Source organism: Lynx canadensis, chromosome D1 (genome assembly GCF_007474595.2).
Source record: "Lynx canadensis isolate LIC74 chromosome D1, mLynCan4.pri.v2, whole genome shotgun sequence".
Taxonomy (NCBI): Eukaryota; Metazoa; Chordata; class Mammalia; order Carnivora; family Felidae; genus Lynx; species Lynx canadensis.
This window is the reverse complement of record NC_044312.2, coordinates 94,870,514-94,884,200: the sequence shown is the minus strand read 5'-3', so window position 1 is coordinate 94,884,200 and position 13,687 is coordinate 94,870,514.

Below are 13,687 nucleotides of genomic sequence, written 5' to 3'. Positions count from 1 at the left end.
AGCAAGCACATTTTCTATTTTTACCAAGGCTAAAGTTCATAAATAATCTTCCTGGGCCTAGTTCTCTCATTTTAAAAAACTATGGGTCAGACTGAAATATTATTCAAATGAGCTTTGTGCCAGGTTTCTGCTGTAATGGATTTTGTGTAGCTACTATCCTTGTAGAGCAAGAATTGTTAGTACATAAAATGGTATGGTTGAGCTTAACCACGGGATAAATTAGGACTTGGTTTAATGTTTCTATGGCTGTTTGAGTGTTGTTGTTATGTGTAAGATGTGCTAAAAGGCTCTAACGAGTCCAGTTTAAATATGTTGCTATTAAAATGTCAGTAGGCAAAATCGTGGAGAGTTACTATTTATCACGTAGCATTTAGATTTAACTGTGTTGTTTCTCCATATACTTCCTTTAAAAAAAATAGCTGCATTACTTTTCTTTATTCATCTCTCAGTACCACCACTGAGTTGATAAGCAATGTCTATACAGGACAATTAGTAAGTCCCCCAGGACATTACTCAAAAGCCATGAAGGATCACTGATGCCTTTGTCATGAGCAAATCATCTTGCAGATGTTCAGCTGGCTTCGGCAACAGTACTTGATGATAGCTTAGAATGGTTGCCATTTTCGTCTTGAGAAATGTGAATCTGGTAGGAAATATTTCCCATAGCTGAGGGAAGCGGACATACAGATTTACAACAGTTCTCTGTGGCCCACATAGAAATAATGATGGTGGATCTTAGCAAGTTGCTGGCACATAATAGAGTCTTAGTGAATAATTGTTGACAAGTGAATGAATAACCTCTCCACACCCTCCTTTAATTTTCTTGGAGTATACATAAACTTTAAAAAATAATAATACTTCTATGATCTCTTTTCTAAAGACTGGAAAACTGAAATCAGAACCCAGATCAATTCAATTAGGAGTTACTCTCAGGCTCTACTCAATAGGATATTGCCCTGTCTGGAAATCACTGCTGGAGGAAACAGATGTCTTACTGTATCATTTGATAAAATTCTACTTTTTCGGAAGAAACTGCAGATTCATGAAAAAAGTTGAGCACTTTTGTGGGTTATTCTCCAGTGATGCCATCCATCACTGTGGCTGGAATGGAACTGCTTTGCCAGAGCACATCATTAGCAGCCTCAGCCAGCTCTCCATACCTTACGCCTCCACAGTGCTCAGCTGCTGTTCCCACCTGGCACCAGAAATGCAACTCAAGGAGAGAAACAGCAGAAGGAAATAAAACAAGAACAAGAAATTGGGATTGAAGCCAGTTGAGGTGGAATGAGCACAGGGGCTGGGAGAAATAGAATCTAAACTCTAATTTACCCATTGTCACAACCCCTCTCTGAGAATGTGTTGGCCTCATCTCTTTCATCGTTTTCCTGCCTCTCAAAAGGCTTCTAAGATGGAGGAAAAGAGAGAACAGGAGAGATGATGTGGGTGCTACAGAAATATCAATTAGGCCAACTGTTGACTTGAAAGGAAATCGAATTAGCATGAGGAAGACATTTTGAAGAGGTGAAAGACCATCCTACCCAGGAATAGATCATGACAACAATCCTGCCACTTTCCCCCTTGCTGAGTGAGGGAACCTTTGGATGGGAGATAGAATTTCAGAGTTTAGAAAGGAAGAGGACATTCAGGAACTTTCTGACTTCAAGCCTTGTTGTCCTGTAGCTTTAAGTGTCCAACATGCCTTAAGGTTTCTGTGACTCTGGAACTCAGAATTTTAATTATTTAGAACTTGATGGACCACCCTGAGCCAAGCAAAGCAGAAACTACAGCCAGGTATCATAAGATATGTTTTCTCCATATATGGGAAAAGGAGAAAAATCATTGAATATTCTTGAGATAGACCAGAGCATGTCAAAAAGAAAAGATTCATGATGTGACTAACATGGTATTGTAGACATGAATATTATCCAGATTTGTGGTAACAACTTTATGGGAATATATGTATGTGTTATTTAATAAAACTATATATATATATATATTCAATAAAACTGTGTATACTGATATACACATATATATGCTATATATATTCAGAACTGTTCAAAATTATGTACCTTTTCGTGGGTGTATATTATTAATAACACTTTTATATGTAGCAAAACCAGAAATAAGTATATCTGCACATCAGAATGAAACATTTAGAAAGTTTTTAATCAACTTTATTGAGATATAATGTACATACAATAAAATTCACACAGTTTAAGTATATAGGTCAATTACTTTTGAAAGTGCAAATACCTATGTAACTAGCACCCTACTCAAGGTTTAAAGAATTTTCATCTCCCAGGTAGTTTTCTGTCACTACCTTGCAATCCGTCTTCTCTATGCCACCTTATGAACACAGAGACCATGGAGGATTTTTGATCAGGATAAATATTTTTCCTAGTTTTGAGCTTGTTATAACTGGAATCTCACGCGATCAGCTTCTTTGTTCTAGCAAAATATCTGAGATTCATCCGTGTTGTTCTGTTTATAGTATTATCTTCTTTTTTATTTCTGCATAATTTTTTATTGTATGGATATACTCCAATCTGTTTGATGGACATTTAGAAGCCTGCAGAATCTCAAGAAAATCTATGTATATATAGTGCACCCTTTCTAAAAAGGTACAGGTAGATTCCACCAAAAGTAGAGAAGAAATTAATAAACACAAAGATGTGGGGTCGAGCAACAGAGGAGATGGTTAGAAATACTTCTCAAGATCGTGCTAAGGTAAGCAGTAACCTGGAGCCACTACAAAGCTTCGGGAGGGATTCTAAAACAGTTTCTTTCCCCCATTCAATTGTTTTAGCATCTTTGTTGAAAATAAGTGGAATTAACACGTGCGGGTCTATTTCTGGGCTATCTTCTCTGAGATGCTGATCTATAAGTCTTTCATTATGTTACTACCAAATGTCTTGTTTACCATAGCTTTTTGAGGTAAGCCTCAGAACCAAGTTCCATAAGTCCTCCAACTTTGTTCTTCTTCAAAGTTGCTTCACTTATTCTGGATTCTTTATATATCTTCTTTAAATTTACTTGATTCTGGATTCCTTGCATTCTGGGTTCTTTACGAATTTTAGAATCAGGATAGCAATTGCTATAAAAATTCCCAATGGATTGGAGATTGGGAGTTTTGGGGAGGTCTTCCAATTCATGATCATGTTGTACCTGTCTATTTAGTTAGATCTTTTTTAATTTCAATAACATTTTGTAATTTTTAGTATAGTGATCTCAGACATCTTTCAGAGATTTATTCATAGGTGTTTTACATGTTTTTAAAATGCGCTTTCCAATTGTTTATTACTTGCATATTAGAATACAGTTGCTTTTTTTGTATATTAACTTTTTATCTTGAAAACTTGCTCAATGTTCTTATTAGTTCCAATAGTTATTTTATAGGTTCTCTGAGACTTTTTATGCAAGAAATTATATCATTTTCGAAAATAAGGAGAGTTTTTCTACCTTTCTTTCTCACCTATTTTTTAAGTGGTGAAAACAGGCTCATTGTATTCGCAATTTCAGGGAATGTAACAACTCCAACAATTCAGTTTTTTATTATTAAATATAATGTAGATGGTAATGTTGTTGTTTTAGATGGCTTTTATCAGTTTGAGGAATTTCCCTACTATTACTGGCATGCGTCGTGTTTTTTTATCAATATTTTTTGTATTTTGCCAATGATTTGTATACATTTATTGAGTTGGTAATATGCTTTTTTTCTTCTTTATTCCATTGATATGATACATTACTGATTGCTGAATGTTTAAGTGTCTTGCATTTCTGGAATAAATCCTATTTGGTTATGGCATGTTATCCTATATATTCTTAGATTCAATATTAATGTTTTAGATTTAGATTTTTAGATATAAATTCATGAAGACTATGGGTTTTTAATTTTTAAAATGTCTTTATCATGTTTTGATATTAGGATTATGATGAGCAATAATCATTGCATCTCCTTTTTATGGAAAATGTTGATATAAGAGTAGTATAATCTCCTTGTGAATATTTGGTGGAACTCACTAGTGAAACCATATGAGCCTGCTGTTTTGGTGGGGGAAGGTTTTTGATAGAAACTTCAATTTCTTTAATACATATAGCACTATTCAGATGGTTTTCTATTCATTTAAAATAAATGAGGATTTTATTTACCTAATGAGGCATAGTTAAAGTAACTTTAAAGGTTTCGTCAGATAGTTTGTACATCTAAATATCTTGAAGTCAACACTGGTTGGTTGTCTACCCTTAGACAATCAGATCCCTGGTTCTTTGCATGCTGAGTTATTACAGATTATACCCTGTACTTTATGAAGTTTGTGATGTATAGGTCCTGGATCCTATTAGTATTTTCTGGAGAATGTGGATGTTTTTGTTTTTCAACTTCATTAGGTTTAGACTGAAAGTTATGTCTTGCACCCTAACATGATAATTTGGTTCTTATTTCTAAGCCTTTGCTGCAGTGGTTTGGATCCATCCCATAGATGGGTAGCTCAAGAGTTAAATTAGATGTTGTATCTCTAAGAGTTCTATTTCTTCATTCCTCTAAGTCAGAAATATGAGGTTTTACTAGACCTTCGAGATGCCAGGCTCTGGAATGGGATTTATATTTAGGACAAAATCTGGATACAAAATAATAATAATAATAATAACAAAAACAAAAATGTAGGGAACTTAAATACTCTGGGTTGCATGTACAGTGCTTCTTTAATTTCAATTCTCCTTCACAATCCACCTTCTTGTGTTTATTTTCATAATACTATGTAGTTGCTGCTGTTGCTATTTTTGATTGTATATTTTTTGTTCAGAATTTTTAGTTGGGAGAGATAGGTGGTAATGGGCTTACACTTCCATTGCAGATCTGGAACTCCCCCTCTAGCCGCTATTGTGTTTTGAATATGGATTTTATTTATATCTAGCAACCTTGGTGAAAACTCTTACTACATCTATTTGAATGTTTATTGATATTCTTTTTTCATAACTACATTTTCTTGTTTTTTAAATGTTTTTTAATGTTTACTTATTTTTTGAGAGAGAGAGACAAACAGAGTGTGAGCAGGGGAGGGACAGAGAGAGAGAGAGAGGGAGACACAGAACCCGAAGCAGGCTCCAGTCTCCAAGCTGTCAGCACAGAGCCTGACTCGGGGCTGGAACCCACAAACCATAAGATCATGACCTGAGCTAAAGTCAGATGCTTAACTGACTGAGCCACCCAGGCACCCCTCATAACTACATTTTCATATATTCTGAGTGGAATGATATTTTTTTCCCTTGGGTTTCAATTCTTATAACTTTGATGTTTACACCCCTGGATAAGATTGTCAGCACAGGGTTGACTACAGACCGTGAAAATAACATCTTTGACTGATTCCACAATCAAGAGGCAATGCTTTAAAATTTTTATTCATAAATATTATGTTTTGCAGTGATATAGGGTAATTATGAAAGTTGTTTTGCATTATTTGCTTATTAAGATTAATTTTCTTTTAAACCATAAATTAGTATTGACTACTGTTCAGAATCTATGTGATGAAATGATCTGACTCTTTTAAACTGATACTTTGTGAATGACATTAATATAATTTCTAATTCAAAGCCATGTTTTTTTCACAGATCTAAATACAAATGTAGTTATCAGTATAATTTTATTTTGTAGCTGGATTTGGTTGGGTAATATTTATGATTTTTGCATCTATATTTTTAGTGGATGTTAATCTTTAATTGTCCTTTATCATATAGTTCTTATCTTACATTGGAATGAAGATTATGGTAGTATCATGAAAGAATTTTGAGAATATTGTTTCTTTTTCAACTATTAGAAGTCTTCATACAAAATTAAAAATACTTATTTTTTAAATGTTTTCTAAAGAAATCACCAGTAACAATCTGGGGCCTTTTATTGAATTTCTTTTTTCTTTTTTCTCTAAACTGATTAATTATATATTTTTTTTAATTTTTAATGTTCAGTTATTTTTGGGAGAGAGAGACAGAACTCAAGCAGGGGAGGGGGAAAGACAAGAAGAAACAGATCCGAAGCAGGCTCCAGGCTCTGAGCTGTCAACACAGAGCCGGAAGCAGGGCTCAAACCCATGAATCGTGAGATCATGACCTGAGCCAAAGTCGGACGCTTAACTGACTGAGCCACCCAGGCACCCATGATTAATTATATTTTAGATTTGCAGGCAGGTATAAACCTTTAAAATTTTTTGAAATGATATATTTTGTTTAGCTACTATAGATTTCATCCAAGTTTCCAAAGTTATTGGCATAAAGTTTCTTATCAGAATCTTTTGTGACTATTGAAAATCATACCATATCTGTCTTTAATTTTACATCTTTTCATTTTTATCATTACCTATACTGTGTTATCTATTTTTCTCTTGATCAGTGTTAGCAGAGATTTGTTTATCTTACTAATCTTTCAAATAATCAACATTGAAAATATTATACTATTTTACATCTATTTTTTTGTATCTGCCAGTTTCTTCTTTCTGTCTCCTTTTGGTTGTTTTTTTTTTTTTTTTTTTTTTTTTTTTTGCTTGTGATGATGAATGCTTGTCTCAATAATAGCTGTGTAATTCAGTTGAACATAATCTCACATATTTGAAATGAAGGAATTTTTAATTTTTCATTATAGTTTCCAGGATAATATCATTTTTAACTTCCATTATTTAATAATGCATACTTTTACTTAAGTTTCTTGGTTCACATTTTTTCCTCTACTTATATTTCTGAAACAATACTAATTAACTACATTATGATTAGAGGATATAGTGTACAAAATAATCGTTTAGGGGCTATAATATTCAATTTTTGTTTGAGAAGAATATTTTCATTCTTTTTTTTTATGTTTATTTGTTTTTGAGAGAGACAGAGCACAAGCTGGGCAGGCGCAGAGAGAGAGAGGGAGACACAGAATCTGAAGCAGGCTCCAGGCTCCTAGCTGTCAGCACAGAGCCCAATGTGAGGTTCGAACCCATGAACGGTGAGATTATGACCTGAGCTGAAATTGGATGCTTAATGGACTGAGCCACTTAGGCACCCCCTGCAAAGTACTTTGTAAAGATTAAATAAGATAATGTTTTCAGAGCAGTGAGTATTGTACCCGGCACATTGAAAATAGCAATCAATGGAAACAAATTGGGGATTATAATAACAAAAATAATAGTGGAAAATATGCCTGGAGATGCAGGTGAAAGATTCATGTGAGAAAGTTGAGGAGGAGCTTCCTGGAGAAGCAGAGCAGTCAGAGGAGGAGAGAATACCGTTCTAAAGGGAGAGAACTGGTAGCTCATAAACTCATAAAGAGTTTACATTTCTTGAGCATTTATTATATGCCAGACACTATACCAAAGGTCAGTAAACTTTAGCACCTGGGTCAATTCCAGCCTGCTGGCTATTTTTGTAAACAAGGCTTTATAGCAACACATTAGCCATGATCATTTGTTTGCAAATTGCCTAAGGCTGGTCTTGCGTTAGAGCAGCAGAATTCAGTTGTTGCAACAGTGACCATAGGGCCCTTATTATAGACGGAAATGTTTACTCTCTGACTCATTGCAGTAAAAGTTTGCTGACCCCTGGACTAGACTAACAACTCAGGACTAAAGAGTGAATTGCTTCATTTAATTATCACAGTATTTAACATCTCAGGGATGTTACAGAAAAGCAATTGCTCCAAATTGGCTCCAGTCTAATATCCAGTTGTGCAGAGTATGTGAAGGATAGGTGTTGAGGTAGGAAAGTCAAATTACAGCCAGTTTTTAAATATTTCACTTATAAACATTTAAAAATAATGTCAAGGAAAATGGGAGAATTGCTGATCAAATAGAGTATATGTTTGCAGGGTCACCTGGGTGGCTGTCGGTGAAGAGACTGACTCTTGGTTTCCGCTCAGGTCATGATCTCACAGTTAGTGCGGAGCCTGCCTGGGATTCTCTCTCCCTCTCTCTCCCTGCCCCTACCCATTGAGTTCTCTCTCTTGCTCTCTCCCAAAATAAATAAACTTAAAAAAAAATAAAAATAGGTGCACAGCTACCTGCTTAGGTGGTCAAGAACAGAACCTTATCTATTATTTTTTCCCATCGTAAATTATTCTCTCCTCACCTATTTGCCGCTTGTGTCTCACACGTTTTACTCTGCTTCATCAATATGTGTCTGTCATTCCTAAGAATTTAGCTACAGAAAGACTTGCTCATCTTTACCAATGCTTTCCTCAACAACCCCTCCCTCCTCCCCACCCCACCCATCTTCAGAATATTTGTGTGTGGCCTTTTTCGTTTTGTTTTTCCTGTTGCCTGATTACATCTTACCTGTGTGTCTTGATTTTCAAACTGCCACAATTTATGCGGACTAGAAAATTAACCCAAGGTTGTTGGTTTCTACAACTGACTGTATGTTCTTCTGTACTTCATGTTGCCCCTCATGGAAATTGCAACAGGAGAAACATATTCAAGGAAGTAAGTTAGCATAGGGGAAGAAGTGACCAGCAATGGGTGTTGCAATATTTAGGAATATATTTAGCACTATCCCTCAAAAGCTCACAGTTGGGTTGAAGAGAAAAACACCTTGTGCGTGATCACTTAAAGAATGGGCCTTTCTCTCATTGTGGGATATTCTGAAACTGTTATCTAGAATTAGGGGCTCTTTAAGCAAATGCTGTTTCCACTGGTTTTGAATCCTGGCTTAGTTCTTTTTACCATCTAATAGAAAGTCTGCCCAGAGAGGTCTCTGGGCTTGATTTCCTGGTGCCTTAGATTGGGGTTAATATGAGGTAACTGAATTTGCCTACATTCAATTGGAAGAGCCCAGGGAGATTTACATTTGAATATTTTCCAATCTGAATTCCAGGCAGGCAAAAAGATTTCCTCCTCTTCTCTTCGAGTTCTGCCACACAAGTAGCAAAAGGCTCCTGAGAATAAGTTTAGTATCAAAATGAATTGAAGTTAGGGATTTAGGTGTGCAATGGCGTTTTTCTTTGTAAGCTGAAGCTCTGACTAGATGTTGGAATGACAAAGCATGAATGTGGGTTGTACCTGGTTTTCTAGCCATTTTACTTACTTTTTGTCTTGAGATATGTATTAGGGTTTTCCAAAGAAATAGAATCAGTTTATATTATTATAACCAGTATTTTACACACACACACACACACACACACATATGGAGATATATTATGGGGACCTGGCTTATGTACTAATGGAGACTAAGAAGCACAGCCTATCGTCTCCAAGGTGAAGACCCAGGAAACTGCTGGTGCCATTCCAGACTAAGTCTGAAGGCCTGAAAAACAGGGGAGCCAATGGTGTAAATCTCCACCCAAGGGCAGGAGATGAATGTTCCAGCTTAACAGTCAGGCAGGGATAGGTGATCTACTTTAGGGAGTCCACCAATTCAAATGCTAATCTCACCAAGAAATACCCTCGGTGCACCTGGGTGGCTCAGTTGGTTAAGCATCCGACTTCAGCTCAGGTCATGATCTTGCAGTTTGTGAGTTTGAGCCCCGCGTCTGGCGCTGTGCTGACAGCTCAGAGCCTGGAGCCTGCTTCAGATTCTGTGTCTCCTTGTCTCTCTGCCCCGCCCCCACTTGTGCTCTGTCTCTCTCTATCAAAAATAAATAAAATATTAAAAAAAAAACACCCTCACAGACACACCCAGAAATAATGTTTAATCTGGGCACGCCATGGTCTAGTCAATTTGACATGTGAAATCACCTATCCTAGGATATATAAGAAACAAAGTAAAAATTGAGTAACACATGGAAAATATCAAGTGTGAGGGTAATAGGTTCTTAAAAACAGGTTTTATTATATTTTAGGGTGCCATGAGGGAATACAAAGCTGGCTAAGGAATACTTGATCTTCTTGACAGTGTTTTCTCACTATCCTGTGGTGAGAACTGGTTTTTCTCCGGTTCTCTATCAGACCAGTAGTTCATATAATACAATAAAAATGAATACACACACATATACAAAGTTTAAAATACAAGCTTAAAAATTTAGATTCAGGGGTGCCTGGGTGGCTTAGTCTGTTAAGTGTCTGACTCTTGATTTCAGCTCAGGTCATGATCTCATGCACGTTCATGAGTTTGAGCCCCACATGGGGCTCTGTGCTGAGAGCACAGAGCCTGCTTGGGATTCTCTGTCTCTCTCTCTCAAAATAAATAAACATTAAACACACACACACACACACACACACGAAATATAAATTCAAATGACATACAATATATGTTATATTTATATGAAAGCTCCCTGTGTTAGCTCTCAATTTCTATAATTACCTCCTCTTAGACTTCTCTAATATGTAGACCCCATGTTGAGCAGCATGGCTGTAGGGATGAATAGTTCATTCCGATACATGAGTTAATTGGTCACAGGGTTGCATGTGATGGGGCACCATGCTCCACATGCCCTAACCACTCACCAGCAACCTGTTAATTGCTCGCTGATGATTCTGGATCCTTCTTAGAGGAGTTTAATGTTTTCATATTCTCTATTTCCTTCCTATTTACATTCCTTCGGTGTGCTCCCATTGGCCTTTTGTTTAAAAACAAAATGCATCTTAAACGGCCTCATTGTTACTGAATTCAAGACAAATATTAGGTGAAACATAGCTGTTCTTGTGGGCGAAGCCACAGTAAAAAGACTGCTGTTTTAGTAGAGTTTGACAGCTTCAGAGGAGAGTTGTCTGGTGGTGACTGAGTTAGGAAGTTTCTTTTTGTTTTTGCTTTTCGTTTGTTTTTCTTGATCATGAATTGAAATAAATATACTTAAGTGACATGGGAGTAGGAATGTAATGATTCCAGTGACTCCATGAGGTCATTGAAATACTGTTAAAATAATTAGTCGCAATAGAACCTATGCCCTGCTTCCCAATATTAGAGAAATAAAAGACAAAAAGGTTAAAGCGAGTGCAAGATGAGTGAAAGATGAGGGCACATTTTAATCTAAGATGGATAGGAAAGATTACATGCCACTGCTGATGGTATTACCTCATCCATTGTGAGAGAAGTGTAGGCAAGGTATAGAGACTGTGCATCTCATGTTACAGCATAGCTGTAGTACTCAAACCCATTATCAAAATCAGGAGAAGGCAGGAAATTAAGAGCAGTAGACTAGAGATGGTTCTCAAGAGATCATCTTTGTAAAATGTGTTAAATGGAAAAGGTATAAACATGCCTGCTGGTTTAGACATTTGCCTCCAAAATGCCCATGTTTCAACGTATAAAACTTTCTTACTGTGAGCCCCTTCTCCTCAGTTGAAATAAAGCCTGAAATATTTGACTTCTTAAAATATTTAATTAACATCTAATTATCTCTTCTTAACCAGCCCACCTGCATTATTATATGAGATGGGAATAAAGAAACATTTTCCTTTACAGCTGCAGAGAGTTTTGCCCACAAGGGTGATAGAAACTATCTGGAGCTTGTTTTTTTCACAGCCCTGTTTCGTTTTCTTTCAAACTTTGAGAAAAGTGAATTTGTCATAATTTAGACAATTGAATAACATATTATGCTAAGAGGATTCTTCAGGTACTTCCAAGACATAAAGGATTAAGGCATCATCAAGGCACATAGACTAGCTTTGGGTATTCTGTTCTTACCGAAAATGTGGCCATTTCATTCAGATTTCTGGGTTTTCTTGGGATCTTACGTTGATGTCTGTTAGTGTTCTTTTTCAAACAACCATAAATAAATGTCTTTGTTCTTGGTTAGATTTTAAATAGTATCTATGCACTCTGGTAAGTTTATTAGATAAATTTTCATTAGACAGCTAATAGGCATTTCAACTTCTTTTTGGCATTCTCCTCTGTTGCCGGTTAAGAGATGCACGAATACTAAGAAAGGGATTGCAAAGTTGGGAGTATCTGTTTTCCGTAATATTTTCACTTAACAATAACTGTTTGGGGATCTCAGGCTCCATTAATTTTGATAAGAAAATTTGAGAAATGAAAACACTTCTTAGAATGACCTGTGTATCATTTTATGTGTAGAAAATTAAATATGGATATATGTACGTATTTATATAGTGTATCCTTGTGCTGGGTAGATGACAAGGTTGAAAGTATGAGAGTTTGTCAAATTCTGGCTCCAACATTTCCCAGCAATGAGACCTTGGGAACACTGCTTCACTTCTCTGAGCTTTAGTTTTCCCATCCTCAAAATGATTTTAATGAATATACTTGCCTCACAGAGTTTTCCTGAGCACGAATAATGACAGTGTTTGTCAAATTCTTAGCACAGAGTCTGAAATATAATAAAGGCTCAAGAAATAGTAGCAACTATTTCTGAACATATATGGAAATAGTTTAGAATTAAAGGGAATTTCCCGAACTCTTACAAAGTAGATTGCATTAATTCTTTTTCCACTATAAGGAAATAGGCCCAGAAAGATAATTTATATATCACACAGCAGGTTAATGCAAAGAGGAAACCAAATCCAGGTCTTCTCTCTACCTGTTTCATTCAGTAAGTAATCCCTCCTTTGCAATGTAGTTGGGTACATTTTGTAACCAGCAGTGGCTTTAGACCTGAATATTGCCTATTCTTCTTATTCTCTTGTTTGTATTCTAGTCACAGGACTATTTGTTAATATACTTGCACAGGAAAAACACACTTACATTTCTTCTTTACTCTCACAGTGCTGCCACACAACACTTGTAACACCAAATGCGTAGGTTTTCCCACACATCAAGCGATTCTCTGACACCAGCCAAGTGTTCTACAATTTAATTCAGTTCTGACATTAGATGCCAGATCTCACAGTTTAAGTAAGGGCCCAGTCCCACAAGACTGCCCCCATTTCAGGCACCAATCACAAATTCCAGGTTGTCAGCTGTACTTCTGACATACCAGCTATAAATCAGTATTTCCATGACTCCTTTCTTGGGTTTGGTAATTTGTTGGAATGGCTCTCAGGACTCAGGGAAACACTTACATTCACCAGTTTACTATAAAGGATATAATAAAGGATAATACACAGCCAGATGAAGAAATCCATAGTGTCAGGATCTAGGAAGTTCCTGAGCACAGTGGCTTCTGTCCTTCTAGAGATGGGGTGTGCCACCCTCATGACAGGTAGACGTGTTCCACCCCAGAAGCTTTCTTGGAGTAATGATACCCAGAAATAAGGATAAATAAGAGAACTTAAGGGGACCTGATAGTAAGAGTCATTAATTTTTCCAACAATTCTCTCCTAAGGTTAGGTTGTTGGCAACAATTAGAAATAATTGACCATATAGTGGCTAAAAGGCCAAACAGTGGCATTTGACAATATTGCCAAAGCCCAAATGTCACCAGAAGCTTCAAGTTTGGAAATCAAGGACTGAAACAGAGCTAAGAGGAGTTGTGATTTCCATTACTTAGAAATAAGCCCTAATCTGAGTGAAAGGCATTTGTTCAATTAGAACCAGAGTAAAGCAATACAGACAGTTCAAGATCAAAACAATAGAAAACATAAAATGCCTACTGAACTTCCTTCTAGGGCAGCATTCATTTGATAATGACTTGCCCTTTTATGATTCCTCTTGAGTTTAGACAGTAGTGGATTGACTCTTGAAAGTATAAACAAAGCTGTTTTATTGCTGTCATATACATATATGTATATATGACATATGCATATATATGTGTGTGTTATATACATATATATGTGTATATATATTTAAATATATAAAGTTACATAGGGGCACCTGGGTGGCTCAG